This window comes from Ictidomys tridecemlineatus, chromosome 1 (assembly GCF_052094955.1).
Source record: "Ictidomys tridecemlineatus isolate mIctTri1 chromosome 1, mIctTri1.hap1, whole genome shotgun sequence".
In the NCBI taxonomy this organism is placed as follows: Eukaryota; Metazoa; Chordata; class Mammalia; order Rodentia; family Sciuridae; genus Ictidomys; species Ictidomys tridecemlineatus.
In genome coordinates, this window is record NC_135477.1 from 83,196,052 (window position 1) to 83,211,385 (window position 15,334).

A 15,334-nucleotide genomic window follows, 5' to 3' on the forward strand; every position below is an offset into this window, starting at 1 on the left:
CCCATGGCCCAATCAAGATGATACATAAAATTAACCATCACACAGCATCACATGATTTTGCTCATTTTCACATACTTCTATCTTTTCCATGAAAAAAAGCTAAACAGGGTAACCAATTATTTTGAAGAAGATAAAATATCTGAACCAAACTTGCCATCTTGGAGAAAACTCAGCCAAGCTCAATCTAGATTAGTTAACCCTCAGTCAATCCACAGATGTGTGGGTGAAACTAAAGCATCATTGTTGGTCCCTCACTTTTGAAGAGATTGGTTAGGAAATATGTAATAAATGTCAGATATATCAAATGAGATAAGAAAAGTTTGTGAGGCACACTTGTAATCCCAGTAACTGAGGGTAGGGATGGGTTTGCAGGCAGGAGGATTGCAAGTTTGAGACCAACATCAACAACTTAGTGAGGCCCTAAGCAATTTAGTGAGATTCTGACTCAAAATAAAAATAAAAAGGCCTAATGATGTGGCTCAGTGGTTAAGTGTCCTTGGGTTCTATCCCCGGTACAAAACCAAAACAAAACAAAAAAATGTCAATCTGAAAAAATTACTATGAATCTAACTATATTTCATTCTGGGAAAGGCACAACTATGGACATAGAAAAGACTGGTGGTTATCAACAGTTTGAGGGGAAGACTAGGTAGAGAGGGATAGTGGGCGCAGAGGATTTTTAGGGTGGTGAAAGTATTTTGTATAATAATATAATAATGAATCCATGTCATATGTTTGTCAAAATGTACAGACTGTACAACACAGTGTGAACCTCAGTGTAAACTGTGGACACTGGACACTAGTAATGTATTGGTAGTGGGGTCATCATTTGTAAAAAAAAAAAAAAAAAAAAAAAATGTGCCACACAGATGGCAAGAAACAGGAAACCAGTGAGGGAGAAGGATATGGAAACTTTGTATGTTACACTCAATTTTTCTATAAACTGCTAAAAAAAGTAGTCCATTAATTAAAAAACACCCAAAATAATACCTTTAATTTTAAATGAAAATTAATGTAAAATGGATTATACAACTAATATAAAATTCAAAACTATGAAACTGCTACAAGAAAACATAGAAGGAAATCCATGTAACTTTTTGTTTCTTGATGAGTGTTTAGGCATGACATTAAAAGCATGATTGAAGAATGAAAAAGAAATGAAAAGTTAGATTTTATTAAAACTGGAAACTTTTGTTCATCAAAAAAGCACCATTAATAGTGTAAAAAAAAAAACAGGCCACACTGGGAGAAAAATTTGCAAAATACATGTCTGATAAAGGACTGATATCTAAACTACCCCCAAATGCTCAAAATCTAACAAAAATAAAACAACCCAATTTAAAAATTGTCAAAAGATCTGAACAGATATCCACCAGAAAAAATACACAGATGGTGTGGAAGGCAGAAAAATGGTTTCCCAAAGATATATTCACTTCTTGATCCCCAGGACTTATGCATGATTACCTCTTGGGCAAAACATACACAAGAATATTCATAGCAATTTTATTCATAATAGCCCCAAACTGGAAACCACTCGAATGGCTACCAACATGTCAACAGAGAAACAAACTGCAGTAAATTCATATACTGTAATATTTTCACTCAATTAAAAAATGAGTAAATCTCATTTTTTAATTGAGTGAAAATAAATCTTTTCAAAAATACAATGTTGAATGAGAGAGAATGGACACACAAGAATATGTGATTTGACTCCCCTTATATCAATTTCAAGATGAACAAAAGTTATCTCTGGTGATTGAAATCAGGACAGTTTCTCTGGGACAGGTGAGAATAACTGAAAAAGAATACAGGGAACTTTTTAAAGTAGTAGAGATATTCTTTTAGTTACACAGATACAGCAAACTGTCACAACTACAAACTTTTGATCTGTTTTCTACTGCTAAATATTATATTATGATAAACTGAATTAATAAAACAAAATCAGGACTCAGGAGAATCAGGGTTTTTTTTTTTTTATCGTGCTGAAACTTCAAAACCATTTCTTAAATAGATCCCAAAGAATAGGATAATGAGCAACATGATGAAGAGCCTTCTTAAAATAAATACAAGAAGTTTCTTGAAACTGTTTCTTATTGGGCTGGGGATGTGGCTCAAGCATAGCGGGTTCGCCTGGCATGCGCCGGGCGCTGGGTTCGATCCTCAACACCACATAAAAATAAAATAAAGATGTTGTGTCCACCGAAAACTAAAAAATAAATATAAAAACTCTCTCTCTCTCTCTCTCTCTCTCTCTCTCTCTCTCTCTCTCTCTCTCTCTCTCTCTCTCTCTCTCTCTCTCTTAAAAAAAAGAGAGAGAAAGAAACTCTTTCTTACAAGAGCAATGTGAAAGAGGAAGACATTAGAAGCAAGTCCAGAGGGGAAAAATAATTTGATGGAAGCCCAGGGTTCCCTGGTAAGTTTTCTTGATCTAGTGATGAGAATTAAGAACATTTCATGTAGAGGTGTAGAGAGGGAGGAATGAACCTCTTATTATCCAGACACTGGACCCAGAAGCCAGCTGACAGAAGAGGAATTTGATGAAGTTGGAAGTCAGTTTATTGGTTTCTGACCCAGTACAATGGGTTCAACTTTGAAGGGAGAGAAGAGTAAGGCCTGAGTCTATAGAACTGTTTAAGAATAACACTGTGAGATTCTGGACAAAGCATAAAGATCAAATGAAAGAATTGTCATAAGGAACTCAGAATCAGGTCGTAAGCTAAGTTGCTTTGAAACCCAATCACTTAGGGACTGCTTTCTTTTCCTCTACCTAAACCATGTGAACTGGAAGTTTGGGGCACCCAGAGGCAACATTCAGGGCATAGTGTTATTATTCTCAGGTCCACTGGCAATACCAAGCCTCTTCCAATCAACTTCTCAGACAATGGACGTGCTAAAGGAGAATTTGGAGCAGGAGAGACAGATCTTGTTAGGCACCTCCAGAGGATTGAAATCAGGATAGTGGAAGTTGATGGAAGGGGCATGCAAAGGTATCTGGGAGTAGGAATATTCTTCTGTTCCATGGATGGGTGCCTTTGAAAGAGATGTGTTCAGTTTGTGAAAATCATTCAGCTATACTATTATAATACATGCACTACTCTTTCTGTATCTTTTACTTCAATTAAAAAATGTTTAAGAATAATTTTAAATGTTTTAGTCCCCTATCCCCGGTACTAGGAACTATAAAAATCTTGATGCTTTGACCTCTACCCCCAAGGTTTAGGAACCTCAGTGTCTAGCAGGGAAACTGATAAACCTTGAGGAGGAGGTATGAGCAGCTCTCCAACAGCCAACTGCCAGAGCCTGGGAAGGACTGAGGGAAGGGCCCCAGATTTTTAAGTAGAGACTTTAAAGGATAATTAGCACATTTTTCATAGATAAATGTGTGTATGTTGGGAGCAGAGAGAGGATAGGTGGTAGGAAAGACATTCTAGGTCCATGAAAAGAGAAAATTATAAAAGACTCTAATTTCCAACTCCATCAAAATATAGTCATGACAGAACAAAAATGTCCCTAAAACAAAACATTTAGAGTATTAGTACAGGGTCTTGGACCCAAAATGATTGGTTGAGGATAAGGGTAGGAGAGTGGGAGTTGGTTCTCAGCTCTAATAACCTAAGTCAACAAGAAGCAGTCTTCCTTGAAAGGTAGTATATTGAATGTTTCTAGGTGTGTTCCTTTTTATTTTCCCCATTCAAAACAAAAACACAGTTGTGTATCACTTGACAATGGGTAAACCCTTCTGAGAAGTTCGTCATTGGACAATTTCATCATTGTGGGAACATCACAGTGTGTACTTAACACAAACTAGGCCAGATATGGTGTTACTAGGTGATATAATCATATGGGACCCCAAAGCAGATATACATGCCTTCACTGGCAAACTTTGGTACATGACTATAATTTGATTAGGTATCAGAATAACTTATGTTCTCACAATTTAGGTAGTCTAATCTACATGATTGTCTGGAAAAGTATCCATGACAAAAGCAAACACTGCTTTTAAACCAATAAAAATTTAATATTTAGACATATTTGAGAGTGGCATCACAGGGTATCTTGAAATTAATAGTTACCATATTGAATGGTGTCTTATTTGCAAAAGTAATATGAGTTTACCGTTGAAACTCAGAAGTATTTAAAGTAACAAGTATAAGAATCTTCTCTCTGTCCTACTCCCAAAAGTTAACAGGCATTTGAATAATGTAGTCTGGATTCTTTGTAATAGAGACATGTCATATAGTCTGATCAATAAATTATTATAGTCTAAATTATAACATATTTTCAAGACATTTCCATGTCCCTGCAGGTCGGTTCACCTCATTTATTTCCATGGTTACACAGTATTTCATTATTTATATGAACTGTAATTGACCTGATCAGCTTCTGATGGACATTTAGGTTTTTTCCAATTTTCACCACAGCAAATAATGATATAATGAATATCCTGTACAGAATTCTAATGGCTCACCTTAAGACTCGGATACCTCTGAGAATATCTACAAGGGAGAGACTAAGAAGTCTCCTAGGAAAGAGCTCATCTCAAGTGAAAAGCAATTAAGACTCACTTTCTATGGTCCTAGGACAATAGGCCTATGACAGAGGGGACAATCATGAGGATGCTGTGTCATTCAAAGTATCTTTGTACCAGCCCCCATGCATTCACACATTCTCTAATCTCTCCAAGGTCATTAAAATCTCACAGTAGCATCAACAGATTCTACCACACAGGAGCCAAGACATTCTGGGCAGAGGGAGGCATGCTGAGCAACATCATACCTCTGTTGTTACAGGAATCCAAGGTAGAGCACAAGGACTCCAGGAGTGATCCCTGATGATTCCAAGATTCCTTTAAAAAGAATCTGTGAAGCTGGCTGAAATTACACCAATGGGGTAGGAAAAGAACCAGAGAAAGGATTGTGAACGTGGAGGGTGTGAGTCTGTATTTCTAATCTCTATGTTGATATGGTCAAAAGGAAACCCAGGCTGCAGATTTAACTGGATATTTCAAAAATAATATTTATGCTTAAATTACTCATGTTCAATTCAGCCAATAATGTGCTTAATGTGCATTAACTGGAGCATGCTGTCAGGTGTTCAAAATAACACAGTGTGAGGGCATCCATGAGAATAATGCTATGGAATTATTAGAATTTCACTTTAACACAAATGTATATGAGCACAGAAATAAAATAAGGAAAAAACAGCATGAGTAAAACTACTAAAAAGTGATATTAAAATGAAGATACTTTTAAACAGGCTAGTCACAGCTCAAAATGACAAAATGGGTCACCTTCTCTACTTACTGCCAGCATGCATGGCTGTTCCCTGCTGCAGAGGCTACTGTGCTGCAAAACTTTGCTGAGTTAATTTCAAGCAAGAACAAAATAACACAGGCATTTCTCTTAGGGAAATTTTACACATATTCACAAGATCACTATTTATTTTGCGTGAATGTGCAGATTCTGAGACCTGAATATTGCAGGAGATAATACCTACAAAACAAGGTGCTGCTGTCCCTGTTTTCCACAAAGGCAGACCTAGAACTTTTAGTTCCACTTGCTCAGCAATCCCAAGAGCTGTGATGCGAACAGTAGATCCACTGATTTCACTTAGGAATAGGAAACCCAAGGATGTTTTTTACAGGCTCCTTACGCTCATCCAAAATTCTGGACACACTGGATAGTTGGAATTGGGAGAAGGCAGGCATGAGGTAAGGGCAAGAACACTGGATAAGGTGTCTGATGACTTGGTTCAGTTGATTATAAGCCATATGTCTGAGGAAAATAAAATCATAAGTTCTCTGAATAACAAGAGGCCCTGGGTCATCATGATGATGAAATATGCATGCATATCTGCATGTATGATCTGTACATAAATATGCACAGTTTACCAGAACTAGGCACATAACTGGCAGGGCCCTGTGCAAACAAATAAACCAAAAAATAAAAACATGGGGCACAGTGTTCAAAGAATTTGAAGAAGTAATAGCAAAGCATTAAACCAAGTGCAGGACCCTTCTAAATGTAAGGTTCTAAGTGACTGCACAGGTGGATGGCCCACAAAGCTAGCCCTGGGTGGTATCATTCTGGGAAGGGCACTCCTGAGAACAACACTTTTATAAATGCATAGCTAAATCCTCCAGAATCTCAGGAAAATATTTGGCTGCCTCTGAGATTGCATTATAATGAAAAGGAAGTAGGATTTCATATACTAAAAAAGAATCCTTTTTTTTTCAAGATGACATAGAAAGAAGATAAAAAGACATCCTTTAAAACTATAGTGCTTAGCTACAAGGAACATAGTATAAAACTTTATATGTTTTTCTTTATGTAATCCTCACACACAATCCTAATCAATGAATCTAAAAAGACTTTTTTTCCACAGGTGAAAAAATGATGGATCTGAGAGGTTGAGAAATTTGATCGTGGTTACGCGATTTTTTTCTCATAGATCATTAATTCATTTGACAATACTTATTGACCTCCTACTATCCCCTAGGAACTGTTTGAGACATTGGAGAGAAAACACCAAGACAAACAAACAAACAAACCCAGCTCATCTCTAATCCTGTCTTTGGCCTCCTGGAGTTTAGAGGGGAGACACTAGCATTAATTGAAAAAAATCGCACTCCTTTTTCAAAAAAGGAAATGGTAAAATTAATGAGTTTTATAAACAAGGTTGCCAGATTTAACAATAAAAAATACAGAATGCCCAGATAAATTAAAGTTTCACATAAACAACTATTAATGATTTAGTATAAATGTGGTGGAATGTTGGTGTTTCCCTCAAATTCATATGTTGGAATCTTAATCCCTAAAATGATAGTATTAAGAAGTTGGGCCCTTAAAAGAAGTGATTAAGGCTTGAGGGCTTCATCTCACCAATGGAATTGATACCCTTCTAAAAGAAGTTGAAGGGAGCTGCCTTATTCCTTCCATCATATGAGGACATCTGTGAAGAACAGGCCTTCACCAGGCACTGTATCTGCTGGCACTTTGAACTTGGACTTCCCAGCCTCTAGAATTATAAGCAGTATATTTCAGTCTCATTACAGCAATTCAAGGGACTAAGACAATATCCCATGAAATGTTTTGAACATATTTATACTAAAAAATGTCTCGTTTATTGAAATTTACTTTTACGTGACTGTTCTGTATTTCCTCCAATAACCTTATTTATAAGGAAAAGTACACTGTTGTAGGGGAGAGAATTTTAACCTGACAACAGAGATTCAGAGACTTCTCTAAAAAGGGAAAACTAAACTGAGATCTGAAAAATGTAAGAGTTGGTAAACTGGAGACAGGTTGAGACAGGTGGCAAAAAAGACTGAATTTGAAGGCTGCTGCTCTGTAAATAGCTTGGGGATTGATCATACAAATGGAGGCTCTGGAAGTGAGCATGATTCTTCTGAGGGCTTCCAGAACATATTTAGTAAATATTAACCAGAACAACTTAGGTTAGAAAGTTAAAGTGTGCTGTCTATAAGTGTGTCCCCTAATGATACCATCAAACCTGCTTGGTAGAGCTTGATAATCAGCAGCTCCTGGGCCCATGTATGAAACCACTAACTGGAAAGTCTAGGATGGGGCTCAGAAAAGTCCATTTAAACATGCTCCCCAGAAAAGTATGTTACACATGACTGAGAATCACTGGTTTATTTGTCTATTCTAAGATTTTAATTATAGGATTTTTCAAATACTAGTAAATGATATGGAAAGTACTTGGTCTGATTTGTCATAAATCTCACTATACTTGTGAATTTTCAGAGGCTTCAAGGTTGTCATAAGGTAGAAGCCCATCATTATAGTGTCAGTCTTAGTCATTTATATTATACACTGTCTACTGGAAAGAGATATAATAAGCATGTTGCACATTAGGTAGTCAACAATAAGCTTTTTAAATGACATGGTAAATAGATATATCTGCTTTATATTATGCTGAAATCATTATTTTTCAAGTCGGTCTTTTAAAATGTTTTAATTCACAAATTCTAGAATTTTATAAAAATATTGAGTTTTGAAAATTGTTTTAATTAGAAATTAGGCTCTCCATATTCTTAAAGGCATAACAAAATCTAACAGACAATTTTCTCTGCAAAATGGAAAGTATAGCTCCATGTAAAATTTCAATATGAGTTAATAAAAAATATTCTTCCATTCTATTTATAAGCAAAGTTCAAATTTTTAGAAATCATATAATTCTCCACTATGGTTTCAATGTAAGGTGTCCCCCAAAAAGCTCATGTGTGAGACAGTGCAGGAAGGTTCAGAGGAGAAATGATTGGGTTGTAAGAGTTTTAACCTAATCAGTGATTTAATCCCCTGATAGGGATGAACTGCATGATATCTGACCTGGTAGGGTATGGCTGGAGGAGGTGGGAATTGGGGCATGGCTCTGGGTATATATTTGTATCTGGCAGAATGGAGTCTCTCTCTGCTTCTTGATCACCATGATATGAGCTGCTTCCCTCTGCCACACTCTTCAGCCACGTTCAGCCTGGCATCCAGGCCCTAGAAATGGAGCCAGCCGTATATGGGCTTACACTTCTGAAACTGTGAACACTCAAATAAACTCTTCCTTCTCTACAGTTGTTCTGGTAACATCTTTTAGTCACAGCAGCGAAAAAGTTGACTAAAACATTTCCATATACTACAGTGAAAGAATATTAGAACTAGAAAGGGCCAACTATCAAGTCTACTCCAGTACATTTATTTCAGGTGTCTCAACTCTTTCCAACAGGGGAAGCTATCATTTGCAACTACTACTACCAAGAGAGGGTTTGTGGTAAAACTACCTGGTGCTTTTGTATCCCATAAAGATATATTTTTAGGGGCTGGGTCTGTAACTCAGGGTAGAGCATTTGCCTAGCATGTGTAAGGCACTGGATTTGATACTCAGCACCACATAAAATAAATAAAATAAAAAATTATAAATAAATAAGTAATATTTATTTCTAGCAAGAATTAAATAGTAACTTCTCAGCTATCTCGAATCAAGAAGCTCCTAATTTAATATACTACAATATTTTACACTGGTTGCTCAATTGTGCAGAGTGAAAAAGCAAAGCAAAGCCCAAAATAATGCAGCAATATTGTATCAAAAACTCTACAGAGCTGGGGAGGGGGGCTGTGCCTCCTAGGCTTACAAACAGACCTCATCTAAATGAGGAGTTGGTGTTAAAGTGGACAAGGATAGGCATCTTGTGAACCTGCCTCAGACAGAAATCTCAGCAAAAGAGAACAAGCAACATTCTTGTGAATTTTAGGTTTATTCCTGGAAATAGCTGCATGGAATAAAAAGGGTGTTTTCACTTTCACTATTCACAGAAATCTCCGATTACTATGATAAATACATAAAACATAGTGAACTGCTTAAGAAGGCATTTTGACAAATCATATGTTTTTAATCACAAAACATGTTATCAAAAGATCTACTTAGGAATAAGAGCTAATATTCCTAATTATAAGAAATGGATTTTCTGCTGTTCGTGATCATGTGATTCTTGCACATTATGATGCCTTTCCGGTAATCTCCTTCAACTGCATCCTGTTCTCTTAAGTATTTTCCACACTTCAGGGATATGATAGGGCAATAATGAGCAGATTTTTTTTAAAAAAACCTAAAAGCTTTTAGGCTAATCTTTTGCTCAGATGAGAGAAGCTCATAAGCCAGATCATCCAGTGGGCCATGAAAAATATATTTGATTTTTCCACAACACCATTGAAAACACTCAAATATGATCCAGAGCTTCCCATCCAGACAGCAGCTGAGGGTGGATTTCATATTAGAGTGTGAGGAAAAGTCTATTGTCTGCCTTTGCTGACACTGAAGATCAAATTTCATTAAAGGCAAAATTCTGAGAAGTTAGAAATTAGAGAATTTTTTTAAAAGATAAAATTGTTTTCTTTTTCCTTGCAGGGAATTTATTTTATAATATTTTCCATTTGTGGAGAATTTGTATTTCCAAAGTTTTCTGAAAAAAAAAATTTTTGTCCTCAACACAACTCTGTAAGATAAATAAGGACCTGGTTGAACTATTCCCGCCCTCCCCCCCCCCCCACTTCTCAACTGTAGTGGAAGAACCCAGGATAACTTGCCTAAAGGTGACTTAACATAGTATTTGGGAAAGTGGGAAAAAGGTTCTTTTTCTCCACATTCCTTGAAAACTGCTTTTCTACCCCCACTTCTTCCTGGTCGTCCTTTTTTCCTCAGCTCACCTCCTTAGTTGCTATTGTCGCACATACTTTCAAATTTGGGCTCATTCATTTGCCAGTGCAAAAGCCTTTGTCATTGGCTTCCCAGAAAGTGGTCTTTCTTTTAAACAAACGAACAAAAGGTTGGATTTCTTTTTATCCGGGAATGCTGTATCAATAGCATTGATTCTCAAACCCCACTTAGAGGGTAGTCCTCCTACCAAAATCCTTGACAGGTGAAGGACTGGATTGGCATTACAGAACCTCGGGAATCTCAACCCCGAAGCGTTCACAAGGAAACTGGCCAGGAGCACGAGGCCTTTCAGAACTTGCCATTGAAAAAGGAGTGAACTCTTGTTTTAACAGCTCAATGCGACAGTCTCCTCTAGGATTATGGATAAGAATTAAACGGAAACTACTTTTCGCTCTGTCAGTCAGCTAAATTCGAAGGGAGCTAAACACGTCTGTGAGAGTAATCAGGGGATCTCTGTTGTGGCGCCTTAAAAGATGCTCCAACTCTTCCGTCCCCTGGGGAGCGCTTGGTCGCTGCGGCACCTTCCTGGCACTGTGGCGCACTGCGGCGCCGCCTGCCTGCCCGCAGCCCTGGTTCTACTGGGTTTTCCTCCACGCGCCACGATACTGGCCGCCCCCACCGCAGTCTGCTCCTGCGCGAGGCCCCGAGGATCGCGGCTGTCCGCGTCGAGGGCACAGCAGGGCATCCATCACCAGAGAGCCTTTGACGCACATGCGCCGGCTCCCAGACGGAGACTCCGTCGCCTCCCCAGGCCTCCACCCAAGCCCGCCCCTCGCGGGTCGGCATTTGCATCACTTGCACACGTAGAGGGTGACGCGAGCGCCCCCAGCGCGGGCAGTCCGGGCGGTACCTCCAACCCGGGTGACTCAGCTCCACCCCCTCCGCCCCCGCGCGTGGCAACTGAGGTCCCCGCACGCCCACAGAGAAGCTCTGTATTGTGCATCTGCGGAGGGATGCCGGCTGCCCCAAACCAAGTTGATTCTCGTATTCTACGATCCTTCTGGCCCAGCCAGAGGCGGTTCTTGCCACACACTGGGGAAAAGTATTCCCAGTTCTAGAGCCCAGGCAGATGGGGGAAAGCCCACCAAGAGATAGTGTCAAATATATTGGCTTCTCACCTCCACTTCCCTTCTTATCATCAGAAATTATCTGTGGGGTATTATTTACCGGGGATGGTCTCCTCTCCCTGCTGAACTTCACATTCATTGGTCTACTTCGCTGTGCCCAATGCACTGTAAGCACTCAATAGGTTTTTGCCCAATGCAGGCGATGTGTAGGGAATTACAGGCTCTCACAAAGAGCCATAGCCCCGCGGGTTTCCCTGTTCTCCATTCTTCTGCGCTCGTGCAGACACTGGACCGAGGCTTCGGGAATTTACGTGGAAGAGTTTGAAAATTCACGGTGTTTCTTTCAGGCTCCCGCAGCGCCTACTGCGGCGGCCACTGCTCTCCCGCCACCCTCACGTCTGCAGAGGGATCCCCGCTGAAAAGTTAAGCCCAAGGCTGCGGTGAGCGCACAGGTTGGGCACCCAGCCGGCGGCTCTTGGATGCTTGTTTTGAATCAACCCCCCCACCCCTTCCGGGTGAAAGCACCTATGTAAATGAGCGTAGAGAACCCTGCAGATTCAGCCCCCGCATCCCAACTGCTGCCCACCCATATCCCCGGGGAATCCTGGAAAAAAGTGTGCCCGCATCCCTGACCTACCCCAGTTAACCACGGCTCACTCCATCCGCCTTACCCCGACTTACAGGGTCCCACTCTAACAAAGGCACCCACCCGGCAGCCCCAGGCACCTGCAGCCGTTTTCCTGGGGCCAGGTGGGCAAAGTTGAGCTTCTGGGAGGCTGCAAAAAGTTCCCCAGGCTGCAACGCCCGATCTTCTGGTCCGAAAAGGAAATCCAGCAGTGAATAAAGTCTCGCCACTGCTGCCAAAGACCCCTCACTCACCGCTCTAGCTGTCAGGGACCCCCGGTCCTGAGTGGTGTCAGCTCTGCAGCCGTCGCCTCGCGGGGGCTGCTCCGGCTCGCTTCCTGGGGCCGCCTCCGTCTGTTACTCTCTCCTGCAGCGCACGGAGTGGTGACTCCTCCGAGCGTGTCAGAGTCGAGAGGAGGGGCGGGAAAGTGGCTCCGGGCTTGCACGCTGCGGTCCTTCTCCTCCTCCTTCGCCCGCCTTCCCCCGCCCCACCGTACTGCAGTGCCGGGCGGCGGCGTGGAGAGAGTACAAGCGATGCGCAGGGAGGGAGTCACCGTGTGCGGAGGAGGAGGGCTCAGCGCACGAGTCGGCGTGCTGAGGGAAGTCGGAGTGCGGGGGCACGGCTCTGGGATGCGGGACTGAAGCAGGGTGGTGATGGGAAGGCCACCTCCAAGTAGCGGGTACTTTGGAGGAAGTCAAGGTTCCGAGTTTGTAGCTAGGGAAAGAAAAGGGACGACAGTCCCTAATTAGTCACCCCAGAGTGACTGTGCGTTACGCAGTTGGCGGCGCCCCCCGACAGGTCCTGCAAGACGCAAGGAAATATTGACTGCTGAACCTGGCTAGAAACCAGAAAAAAGAGTCTGCCGCCTATTTTGGGGCGCGTGACTGACTTGTTAACTTTGATTTGGCTTCCAGGAAGTCACCATACCGGGGTAGGTTGCCCATTTTCCCCACCCGCATTTCCCAGCCGGCATACAAGTCAAAGAAGAAACTTGAGGCGCAGCAGGAACACCAGGTAGGCTAGGCAGCCACACTCAGTATTGAAAAAAAAAAAAAAAAAAAAAGCCAGGAGAATAGAGTTAGATGACTGAAACTTATTCATGCAAGAACACACCGCAGCCTGGCGCGCCCACCCACCACAGCACTGGAAGGCACTGTCTGCTCGGGTGCCTCGCCCCAATCCCGCACCCAAAGGCTGCGTGTAGCTAGGCATTCCCTGGTCCTTGACCCTGCCAGCTCCGCTCTCACAAGGAACTCAGTGTGGTGTGAAGCGTAGCACAGGCGTGTGCCTTCCCGCAATCATTAGTCCTATAATGGTGACCCGAAGTGAGACAAAGCGTGGCGCCAGTGTAGGCTGCAGTGGGTGGAACTCACACACATCGTCTCCTAGCGAATGTGTTTCGTCCTTGTAATGGATGATTGAATGGATGGATGAATGGATGGTTGTGTGGATATAAATACAAGCATGTAAACGTTCTGGAGAAGGAGAGCTATGGGGCTCCTTGGGACTGGAGCTTCTGCCCAGAGAAGCTGGTGGGGATGATGTAGTTAACCCAGTATGGGGCTGTAACCCGAGCTTTCTGGCTTGGATTGTGCCACCCTACCGGATTCTGTGGAAAGAAGAAAATGGAGACATCTCTTAGTCTCTCACTTTTCCTTCTCTGCAGTTCAGGCACTCAGACTCTCAATTAGGATCTTCCTGCCCTGTTGAGTCTACACTTCCTAGTTGGTCTTTGAAAGCCTGCAGTTTGCCACCATGTTTGGAGCTGCAAGATAGCCAAAGCTACACAAAAATTGATAACCATGTTTATTTGCATTTCATGGATCCTTCTTCATGTGGATTCTAAAATGATTGTATTGCTACCATATAAGGAATATACCACAAGAGTGCTTGTGACTGCCAAGCTGGAAATAAAATTGTGAAATTAAAAAATTATAAATTTTATCTGGATTTACATAATATATGTAAAATTTTGAGTTCGCTACTGAAAAATGTACTTGTAATTCATTCAGCTTCCAATGGATATCCTTTTGAGGACCTGTCCCCAAAGTCACAGAATAATGCATTATTTCCCAGATTCCAAGGTCCTTTCAGGTATACTTCTTATCCCTAGGTCTCATGGATCCTCCTTCTGAAAAGATTCTTATTTTTGTCTTCAATTGTTAAGGAAATGTTTTCTCTCTTCTAAAAACACTTGTCTTGTAGGAACTGATAAGGATAAAGATGTATACCTACCCTATCCCCATAACATCTCAGAGATTTTATTCCTCTACATAGACAGTCTTTTTGTGGTGCTAGACAGCAAGCCATCTTAGTGTGATCAAAGATCTGTTTTTGCATCTGCAAAGTGTTTTTTAATATGTATTTTTAGTTGTAGATGGACACAATACTTTTATTTTATTTATTTTTATGTGCTGCCAAGGATTGAACACAGTGCCTCACACTTGGTAGGCAAGTGCTCCATCACTGAGCTATAATCCTAGCCACTGCAAAGTGGTTTTGATAACAGCACTTTGCGCCTAGTTCAGATGCTGTGGTGACAAAATATTATAATAGCCACAAGAAGCACAGAGCCTAGAACAAAGTTGGCAGAGAAAAAAATGTCACTTCTTCCCCCCTTTAATGGTCAGAGCAAGGTTTTCCAAAAGCAGTGCTGTGGAACACCAGTCCTATATGATGTTCTGCAAACCTGAGTAGCACCTGGCTTCTTACAACAGGAATCTAGAGAGCCCATGCTTTTGGAAAAAGTCCACACCCCTCCAGTTTTCACCTCCACCATGAGGTGTTAGTAGCAAGGCACAGACACCTACCTTTCTTCCCAACACTCCCAGCTTCTCCAACACTGTGTGTCTTGATTCTGTCAGTGTTCATCTCATTAAGTCCTTAATGTCCATTCATATCAGTTACCATGAGAAGCCCAGAATTTCAAATGCATTTCTCATCTCCCACTTCAGAATTCTCCCAGGTTTGGCACATCCTGTGTTCTGTCCTTTCCTCCCTGTCTGGATCCTGAAATGCTTTGACTCTGCCTTCTAGAATTCAATCTCCCTCTAGTAAAATATCCCATATGCTCAACCCTTTGCCTCCTTATCCTAACAGAAACCTGGCTTTGCCCTCAAAACAGGCTGCTTTCCTCACAACCCTCTCAAATGGTGATTTTCTTTTTACATCCCCAGGTCTTGCATCACAATATCTAGAGGTAAGAAGAGATTAACTTTTCACATTTCATTAGTTCTTCCAGAACATTCTTCATCCATTCTCCCTAAAACCTACTTTGAATCTCGATTCTTTAGATTATTTTACTCATTACTCATAAATGGTGCTGCCATTGCTTAGATCAAAAGCCCCAAGGAGTTGCAGAGCTCTCCACTATAGGGTAATTCCTATATGAGGGCATTTAGCAAGTGGATTACTC

At 41.2% G+C, this 15,334-nt stretch overlaps 1 protein-coding gene across 1 annotated transcript in view; it reads right to left on the reverse strand.

Moving 5' to 3' along the window:
* The window catches only part of Sv2c (synaptic vesicle glycoprotein 2C), a 234,060-nt gene extending 221,547 nt beyond the window's left edge, over positions 1-12,513 (reverse strand). The window contains exon 1 of the mRNA XM_005328941.5: positions 12,174-12,513. The gene's annotated coding sequence lies outside the window, so the exon portion shown is untranslated. The remainder of the gene's footprint in view (positions 1-12,173) is intronic.
* Positions 12,514-15,334: the final 2,821 nt, after the last annotated feature.